At 37.9% G+C, this 10,672-nt stretch overlaps 1 pseudogene across 1 annotated transcript; it reads left to right on the forward strand.

Moving 5' to 3' along the window:
* Positions 1 to 523: 523 nt before the first annotated feature.
* LOC145916516 (2-(3-amino-3-carboxypropyl)histidine synthase subunit 2-like) lies at positions 524 to 7,788 on the forward strand (annotated as a pseudogene). Its single transcript, XR_014404731.1, has 9 exons — positions 524 to 672; positions 1,433 to 1,563; positions 1,958 to 2,178; positions 2,465 to 2,654; positions 2,831 to 3,021; positions 3,993 to 4,191; positions 5,226 to 5,385; positions 5,441 to 5,608; positions 6,239 to 7,788. The product of XR_014404731.1 is annotated as a 2-(3-amino-3-carboxypropyl)histidine synthase subunit 2-like (transcript).
* Positions 7,789 to 10,672: the final 2,884 nt, after the last annotated feature.

Below are 10,672 nucleotides of genomic sequence, written 5' to 3' on the forward strand. Positions count from 1 at the left end.
TTGGTCACTTAAAGCGTTGGAAAACATTTTAAATTTGCAAAACACACCCAAATGCGCCCAATGAGCAAGGGGCCAAGGGCCACCCACTAAGCGTGAACACTTAACACAACACGCCCACAACGATCAACAAATCTGCATCGTGGGCTATAAAAAACGAATTCTTGTTGTATGAAAATTTCTTTTGCTTCGTTTTTTTGCAACTGCAAAATAATAGTCATTTTTCTTTTGTGCAATTAGTAAAACAGCCAACATATAAAAATGTCTTTTTGCACCGCACCCAAGAGTCGGTTTAGTATCAGATGACCAATTGCGGTTTTTAACGGCCCATCGTCACAATTCAATCTGTACATTTATCGCATTTACCTCTGCGAAGTTTTAATTGTTGTGGATAACTACGAAAATAATTTGATTTCAAATTGTATACTTGGGCAAAGTTATGAGCATTTTTAATTTGAAAAAGGGAAAGTACCATACAAAAATACAAGTCAGAATGACGTCAAACATTTAATGACGCAACGATAGTGCACAAAAAATAAGTGGAAGATGACTTCGGCTTTCAGTTCAAACGACGTTAAAGTGCTTTCCCGTGGTGTAGAAGTGGATGAAGCCGCACCACTTGGAACGTCTTTGTGGGAAATGTATGAGATTTCACGCTGCGCAAAATATATCAAGGTTTGATTGTTAAATATGTATTTGTACTGCAACTTGTAAACCACACTAACGCATAAACCCTGTATTGTCCCCGAGCACCGTAACTACGGATATTTAAGATTTTTCCACACAGAAAGTTCCTTTTAATATACAGAAAGACATCACTATCCCTTCCCTAATCCTAATCCAAACCTCGACCACCAACCCCAACTCGCTGAAAAAACAAATTTTCCCAGCCTGTTATATTTAGCGGAACCTTTCTAGACTTTGTTGATGCATAAAGCATTGTTTGCTATCTCACTAGGTACGGCCTAACAGCATAAAGAGTGGTGATTTAAAGTTGCATAACTATTTTCACTTCGAAAAAAGAACTTTTGGTCTTTTCTGGTGTAGGAAAGCCAGATTGAAAAATTTGTTTTTTGTATGGAGGACTTTTTTTGGCGATCGTTAATTGCACAGATGTATGCTACTTTTTTCGTATGTTAATGCATTAGCTAATTAATATTGCATGGATTATTGGTAAATTTTTGCAAAAGTGCGCAGAAGATAAATCCATTTTATCCAATATGGTTGGAATGGAAGGCACTGTTGAAATTTTTTTTAAAACCTGATGTATTAAAATTTTTTCAAGACAAAATTTTGCTAGTTTTTCTCCCGCCTTATCAGAAATAATATTTTATTATTTTAATTTATCTGTAGAATTGGTCAAATCCAATTATAATCAGCTGTAAATTCTTTTCATACTAACAATCTCTTACAACTTTATACACATGTTTTGCAGGAAAACAAGTGTTTGAAAGTTGCCCTTCAGTTTCCTGACTACATGTTAGGAGATGCTGCGAAAGTTGCCGCACAACTACAAGACAATACAGATGCTGATTTTTACGTACTGGCTGATACTTCATATGGAAGGTAATAGATTACATGCTCGGATATACTGCAAAAGTTTTATCATTAAATAATAGGTTGTTGACGTTGCAAGTTTCTTTATTGTTTCCATGTTTGAAACACTGTAATATTATGCACGATATTTCAACTATTTCGCAAAAATATTATTTTTTATGTATGCTTGCAAAAAATTGCTCCATTTAAAATGCGACAAATGATATGAAACGAAAATATTGTATTGTAATAAACTAACTGGAAAATGTTGAAAATTTAAAGAAAATCGCACAACTACATGCTATGAACAAATGTCTTTATGCAACATAGCTTTCATATAACGACAATAGCAGCACAGGAAAAGCGGTGGTTATAATGGTATGGTATAATTGGTAACATATACAAATCACCAATTTTTGAATAGTTATGATGTTGACGAAGTGGCAGCTCAGCATATTAACAGTGACCTCATAATCCACTATGGCAAAGCTTCTGTGTTGGCCAACACGAAAACTCCAACCTTGTATGTATTTGAGAGAGGCAATCTTAATGTGGATCATGTGGCTGATGTGTTTTCAAAGTGTTTTGTCGACAAAAATAAGAAAGTAATTTTACTTTCTGCTGTGTCGTATCTCAAGTCATTAGGTGAGTTATGTACAATTTGTTATCGCTGGTAGCACCAAACAATTTGATATGTTGTACAATTGATCACACCAATTTTTTTGGAGGAAAAAAATTCATTATTTTTAATCTTCTTTAATGGATCTAGTATTTAATGAGAATAAAATGGACAAAAAGTAAACCACTAACATTTAGTTATAGTAGTTGCATTAATAATTATTGTAACTACGTCACTATGTGGACTGTAACAGCCGTAATATTGATTCTACAAAAAAAATTTTTCAATTGCTTTGCTTTGTTTTTGTTACAGAAGAATTGTTTGTCAAACTGAGCACAGAATACACCAATTTGTGCACAGCAAAGTTGAAGATTCCCCAACCACCAAAGTCCACCTCACCATCTGACAAAATTGATGAGGATTTTTGTACAAACTCATGTCCCGATTGTACATGTGCTATCAAAAACCCTTAAAGTCAACACAAGAAACAACTGACCAATCAGTAATGATTATTTACTATCATCCTTTGGTTAGAACTATAAATCACCAATAAAAAACAACATAAAAGATGCAATATTAAAGGTGTACTTGAATGAAATGAAACCTATTTTGTGCCAATGGCTTTCTGATTGTTTACCTTTCAATTTTTGGATTGAAATTTTACTTTGTACTCCATAGGTCTTCGAGTTTCAGTCATTCAAAATCTCATTGAAGGAAGGTTTTGGTGTCGATGAATATTCACTCTTCTTTGTTGGAAGTGAAAAGAGTGAAATGTTGCGCAACTTCCAACTGCAACATCCAAATTGCCAGGGTTTTGTTTACCATCCCAATTCACTTGAATGCAACACGCTCTCTACCACAACCAACAAGTAATGTGTGGATATTTTATCAATGACACAGATTTCATTTGGTGCTTTTTGTGCAGATTTATATTTCCAAAAACCCTTTTTGGAAATATAAATCCTGTTTTTAAGGCCCTCAACTGTAATGCATCTAGCGACTGTTCCGCTTGTTTCCCAATGACCGTTGATGGGTCTTGTGACTTACATAGGGACCTAAAATTTTACAAAGTTAAAAAAAAAATTTTGCTCCCGGATTAGACTGTACAGAGCAAGGACTTGTTGGGCCTCCTGGAAGATCATATGACAAACAGGGGGGGTATAAACAGCCCTTGGGGGAGGGCTTTGACACTTTTTCAGCAACTAAATTTGATGCCATTGCATAGAGAAGAGTTGGAACTTACAAACAAATGCAAATGAGTGGGTAGTTGAACAATCCATTTTTCTGCAAAATCCAGTTCCATTTTTTGTTGCTCTTTTAACCAAAATACTAAGTAACCAGGGGGGCAAATGGCCCTAGGGGGGTGGCTAAACCATTTTTTCGGAGACTAATTTTGATCTAAATTTGTAGATATAAGATGGATCTTTCATAAAATCACAAATGATTGGACACTTAAACGATTCATTTTTCCACAAATACAGCCCTTTTTTTTGCTCCATTTTCAACATAATTTTCAGCAGCAGCCACCAGCAAGTAACTGCCTAATTGAAATAGCCCAAAACCCCACTAAAACTTCCCCAAACACCCTTAAATTCGCCATGACAACAGCATGCTCATGTGCGCTCATTCAACCGTAAATTTAACTTAAATATGTCACTGCTTTGCTTGCTGATGCATGTTCAAAATGTTTCTTGTTGATATGATTAATTTAACCCACATTTGAAAAATAAAGTTAATGATTTGTCCTTAAGCTTCAAATAAAAAAAATGCTTTGTGGTTTGGGTGATTTGTCATGAATTATGTACAGTTTCTAAAAATGAAAATTTTCCATATATTCCAGGTTTTTGATGAAGCGTTATTTCATCACAGAGAAAATGAAAGATGCACAAACTGTTGGGATCCTTGTCGGTACGATGGGCATGGCTGGGTTCCGAGAGATCATCAAACACCTCAAAGAAATACTGAAGAAATCTGGCAAGAAAACATACACCTTCGTTGTCGGAAAACTTAACCCACAAAAACTTGCCAACTTTCCTGAAGTGAGTAAGATGTTTTGACATATCTTGTGCTGATATTGTGGTTTATTAAATCTTGTTTAAAACCACTGATATCTGGAGAGGGAAAAGGGGAAAATTTGGCTCTGAAAAAGTAACAAATACTTATTAAGGTAGTGGTTTGAAAGCACCCAGAAAAAGTCGCCCAAGTTCAAATCATGAGTACATGAATGTTATTCATAAAGGCTTTTGTGGTTGTAATTTGAACTGTAACCCCTAAAATAACAACACACAGTTGATATTTGATACCAGGTTAAAAATCGTTTAATGCAGTACAAGCCACGATCAAACTTATTTATTGATAATCTAAACCTGTCATTTTCAAACATTTTGACCATCCCACACTAGAATCTGCTAACTGCTGCTTATTGATTACATGCTTTGCATTCTCAGTTAACTTAAAGGAAAACAGTATGATAACACAAGGCAAGCGATGAGATTATTTTATTGTGTCTTAAACCTAAACCCACCTCACCATTTTACCCATAGGCGCCTAGTTTTCATTTTTCCAGGGGGGGCGGCTATATTATGACGTCATAATTTGTTACCATGACGTCATCAAGTATCGAAAAACTGTGTTTGAATTTCAATGCATGAGGCGTATTAACCAAAAGGGTGACGTTAACGATGAACGCACGAGATCGGTCTACGACACGACCAATAAGTACCTGTTGGCATATCATATTGCGAGACTGACGTTGCAACAACCGATGTCAGTTACGCAAGCGAAACTAGGTCAACATGTTTTGTGTACGTCATGTAAGAAACACATTTTTTAGGTCTTTTTTTCTTAGAACGTTACGAATGCGACGAGTTACATGGTGCGGACAGACGCGCGTAAAGGCCACTCGTTTTTTTTGAAAAACCAGGGGGGGCGCCGCCCCCCCTGCCCCCCCGGACTAGGCGCCCATGATTTTACCCCTCTACCACCATTGGGAATACTCCCCACGAGAACCCCTAACCAAAACCTTCGCTTGCTGACATGTAGCCGGTATATTTGTATAACCTGCTTCTTATAGATTGATATATTTGTGATGGTGGCATGTCCTGACGAAAGCATCGTTGACGCACGAGACTTCTTCAAACCGATAGCTACCCCGTATGAGGTTGAGGTCGCATGCAACGCTAACAGACAATGGGGAGAAACCTACGTCACCAGCTTCACCGAACTACTGTCTGGTAATATTTTGTTTATTTGTGCAAATAATCAGAGTAGATAATACAATATAATTAGGTGGAAAACATTTTGTCGAGTTCGCACCACACGAAGAATCTACAATGTCGCTAGTTTCCGGAAAATTAAGGTCGACTTCCGTGGAAATACCGGAAACCTCATCGGATAACAGACAAGTGGACACGATAAGGGAAAAGGCTCTTAGTGTATTCCATCCTTTTTCATCAGGTAAAACTTAGTGGTTAAACCAGCTCATATGTTTTCCTCCGCTAAGCGACATGCGTTGAAGTTTGCTTTTCAACAAACAGCACTTCCCCACCTTTTCTATACAGTGCTCGGTTGCCATTTTGCTTTGAACAATAATAAATGTCAGTAACATGCTCGTAAGGTACTGAAGTGACTTTAATCCAGCATGGCTGCAATGTCATAATGTCCTTTGATCGATATACGATAGCTGAGAACGCCAATTGATGGCCTTCGCAGTGCGGAAATCCTGCAATGGTATGCGAGAACGTGAAACTCTTCTACTGTAAAATGATCTTGTGTTTTTGTTTTTTAATATATTGCTAACGTCACAACTTGTATTGCATTCTACCCAGTTGAAGTTGAAATAACAGGCCATAACCTCTTGAGTTCTAAACCCACGCCTGTCGCTCCTTTGTTGAGTGTTATGGTTACAGATTTTGTCGAAAGACAGATTCGTAAACAATATAGCCCATATGACTGCTTGGAAATTCATTAGCAAATACAGAGAAGTTATATGGGCCATAATATTTGTCTAACAGATTTTCCCTACCTGCCCTAGTTTAAAAATTTGCAAACAATGGTTGCTATAATTAATATAATATATTTTCGCAGCACAATTTTACGCCGACCGAACTTGGCAGGGACTCGAACAAAAGCTCGGCGAGACGCCGGTTGGTGGCGCCAAGGAGGGTCGAAGCAGTCTGCCGATGACGTATACCCACGAACTGTAACGTCACCTTGCTTCTTGTTAGGGAGTTGTTTTGGATTGTTGAAGCATGATATCGCGGATTAACCTACGTCACGTATGACTTTTGAGTTTTGGCTTTTTTCAAATTTTGACATGAGCTTACGTAGAAATATAAACTGCCATTTTTTTTTAACTTCCTTTACATGGATACGGTACAATAATGATTCTACTTGTCAATAGAAAAATAAGGTAAATCGTGTTTTCTGTGAGAAATCACAGGGCCATGTACAACTGTTTTCATCCAGGAGCGAGGCTCGAAGAGTAGCGCACGACTGCTTGTCGCTAGGCACAATTACCCCCCACTCGCAAGCTATTAAACGTCTAAGAGACTTGTTTGCTGGACAGAATACCAGGGTTTGGGCTGTAGGTAAATTAAATATACGCAAATTATTTAACGTGCCGTATCAGTCTTATATGTCTACGAACTATATTTTCTTGATTTGGCACTCTTTTAACAAAACTGACTTTTGTATTCAAAAATGCACACTAGCTTTCGCGAGTACCTCTCGCTTCATCAGGTGTAAATAAACACAATGCGATACAACAAGCAACCGCAAGATGGTCAAAAAAGGGCACTGCATGTGAAACGATAAGCTGTCGTTAGTTGGCGTCGTCGTGTTGCGGCATCGTTCCTGCGGCGTGCGGCATCGTCGCGTTCATAATAACTCAAGAACCCCCAATCTCTGTTGAGACCATCTTTGATGGCGTTGAAGCGATTAATATGGCGTTGCTCGGCCGTTTTTTTTTTAATACAAAAGTCAGTCTTCTTAAAAGAGTGCCAAATCAAGAAAATTTAGTTTGTAAATATACGCAGTGATTGCCTGCAAGTTCAACAGTAGACTACTAGCAGGTTTTAATGAGCGACTCGTTTTTTTCAGACCGCAGATTGCATGTAGCACTCTGTGAAGACTGCGTGTCAACAAAATGCATTGTGGGAGATTCGCGGATACTGCCAAGCCGAAAGTCATATTTCACATACAAATTCCTCTCCTAATGCAGCCCTAAATACCTCATGAACCGTTACAATGCCAATTCTGCCCATGCTAGAAACAAGTTTGATTTTTACTTCGGGTCTGAAGACCTTGACGTATGACAATACTCAAAGCTATAATTATTTGCATATTATCCACATGTTTGTGTCATCATTGCTATATTTGTATGTCATCCCAGCGTAACAACAAATTGGCGTAAATAATTGGCAGTTGTTCTCATGTAAAAAAAAAACTCAAGCTGTTCTTTACGCGAGAAGTTATACCCGGACCAGTCATGTTAAAATGTATGGAGTCGATTGTAGTTTATGCGTAGGAAATTTTGCTATTGGTTGTTCGCGTATTTATTTCAGACCACAACGTATGCAATTGGATACTACCATCTCCATCGCATTTGAGAATAAATGACGTTTGAAACAAAACAACCTCCCCGTGCATGTAAATGACGCACGCACAGTGGCTGACAACCACCCGGAAAGCATCTTCCACTGTGGGGGACTGTTGGCATCGACTTCATATCGTTAACTGGTTTTTATTGTGGCATTTGTGACTGCAATTAACGCGAATGCAATTCATTCTTTTAAAATTGACATGTAATGCATCTAGCGACTGTTCCGCTTGTTTCCCAATGGCCGTTGATGGGTCTTGTGACTTACATAGGCCCCTAAAATTCTACAAAGTTGAAAAAAAAAATTTTCTTCTGGATGAGACTGTACAGAGCAAGGACTTTTTGGGCCTCGTGGAAGATCATATGACCAACAGGGGGGTATACCCGGCCCTTGGGGGAGGGCTTTGACACTTTTTCAGCAACTAAATTTGATGCCATCGCATAGAGAAGATTTGGAACTTACAAAAAAAAATGCAAATGAGTGGATAGTTGAACGATTCATTTTTCTGCAAAATCCAGTTTCATTTTTTGATGCTCTTTTAACCAAAATATTGAGTAACCAGGGGGGCAAATGGCCCTAGGGGGGTGGCTAAACCATTTTTTTGGAGACTAATTTTGATCAAAATTTGTAGATATAAAATGGATCTTTCATAAAATCACAAATGATTGGACACTTAAACGATTCATTTTGCCACAAACACAGCCTGATTTTTTTGCTCCATTTTCAACATAAATTTTAGCAGCACCCACCAGCAAGTTACTACCTAATTGGAATAGCTCAAAACCCCACTAAAACTGCCCCCAAACACCCTAAAATTCGCCATGACAACAGCACGCACATGTGTGCTCATTCAACCGCAAATTTAACTTAAATGCGTCACTGCTTTGCTTGGTGATGCATGACTTTGCATTGTGACACAGGTTTCCCAGCACCAAAACTAATTTTCATAGAAATACCAATATGTGTACTAAATCGTCAAAACTTTTGGCAAAGAATGGTCCTCTGAGATGCTAAGCGTGTGGTGAAACAATGTACGAAAGGCCCCTTACCGACCACACACCTTGTATATATTCTTTGGCAAATCCCAAGTATGTTGTATGCTTTCACAAAAATAAAGCCTGTTAAAATTTTTTAAATGAAATACCCACTATGAGTAACATGCCCTGAAGGACGCATATTGGCCATGAAAATTAGTTTTGGTGCTGGGAATGCCCACCGTGTGGACCTGTGTCAGTGTCACAATGGAAATTCATGCATCACCAAGCAAAGCAGTGACGGATTTAAGTTAAATTTACGGTTGAATGAGCGCACATGTGCGTGCTGTTGTCATGGCGAATTTTAGGGTGTTTGGGGCAGTTTTAATGGGGTTTTGGGCTATTCCAATTAGGTAGTAACTTGCTGGTGGGTGGTGCTGAAAATTATGTTGAAAATGGAGCAAAAAATCCGGCTGTATTTGTGGAAAAACGAATCGTTTAAGTGTCCAATCATTTGTGATTTTATGAAAGATTCATTCCATATCTACAAATTTTAATCAAAATTAATTTCCGAAAAAATGGTTTAGTTACCCCCCTAGGGCCATTTGCCCCCCTGGTTACTCAGTATTTTAGTTTAAAGAGCATCAAAAAATGGAACTGGATTTTGCAGAAAAATGAATAGTTCAACTACCCACTCATTTGCATTTTTTGTAAGTTCCAACTCTTCTCTATGCAATGGCATCAAATTTAGTTGCTGAAAAATTGTCAAAGCCCTTCCCCAGGGCTGGTTATACCCCCTGTTGGTCATATGATCTTCCAGGAGGCCCAACAAGTCCTTGCTCTGTACAGTCTCATCCAGGAGCAAATTTTTTTTCAATTTTGAAGAATTTTAGATCCCTATATAAGTCACAAGACCCATCGGCACAGTCACTAGATGCGTTACAGCTGAGGGCCTTGAAAACCAGTTGTTTTCCTGGTCTACATTGTTACAACATCTTGTAGGCAAGATTGACAATGAATATAAAGGAAGCCATATCGACCACCCTGTAAGAATAAGCTTTCCCCAATTTGAGGATTTATGATGGGGTTACTAAAATGTTTAAAAATACTAGTGTATACAGTTAATTGAGGTTATGGTGCATATTTGTTATGAAATGACAATTGCAAGTTTGTTTTTAATGATTGGTTAAAAAAAATGATTGTTAATTATTTCAATATCATGTTACCCCTGTTTCATAATTCATCAGAATTGACTTTTCTTGATCTGTCATAACAACTGGTTTAGATTTTGGGCAATACAAGTGAGTGGACTGATCGAGCACTCATGGTTACTTGGTCGGTCATGATTACCAAAGAGACGCTGGTCGACAAAACTTTTTTTTCAGTCGACAAAACTTTAAACACACATAACTTTGCCGTTTCTCAATGGATTTCGATGATTTTTGCACATCTTGCATGGAATGGTAGTTTTAAAAAAAACATAACGATTTATAGGACGAACATTAATGTACATTGTCATAAAACTACTTTTACCGTGCGTCTATCAAGTCATTTCATCATCCATGCTGCGCCCTTTCTACCTCATCAAGACATGTGACAACAATCTTGTCATCACCTTTATCAACGTCATACGTCAACACCAACGTCATTTTTCAATTTCACCTGAACTCAATTAACTGCACTCGCCCTGACTACATATTCCATGCATATTCATCAAGTAACCAGGAGTGCTGGAAGGAGTCAACAAGAAGTCAACATACACTAAGAAGAGAAGTCAAAGAGAGAGAGTCAAAGTCAAAGACCGAATTAAAGGACATAGAGAACACAAGTCAAAGAGTAGATCAAGAAACAATTGGGTTGATTGTCATCTAGTTATAGGAGTTATTGTTTGGGAACCGAGTTGAAGCGTGGTTTGTAAGTTGTCGATGGTTTTTGTTTGTGTTCAA

This window comes from Ascidia mentula, chromosome 1, assembly GCF_947561715.1.
Source record: "Ascidia mentula chromosome 1, kaAscMent1.1, whole genome shotgun sequence".
In the NCBI taxonomy this organism is placed as follows: domain Eukaryota; kingdom Metazoa; phylum Chordata; class Ascidiacea; order Phlebobranchia; family Ascidiidae; genus Ascidia; species Ascidia mentula.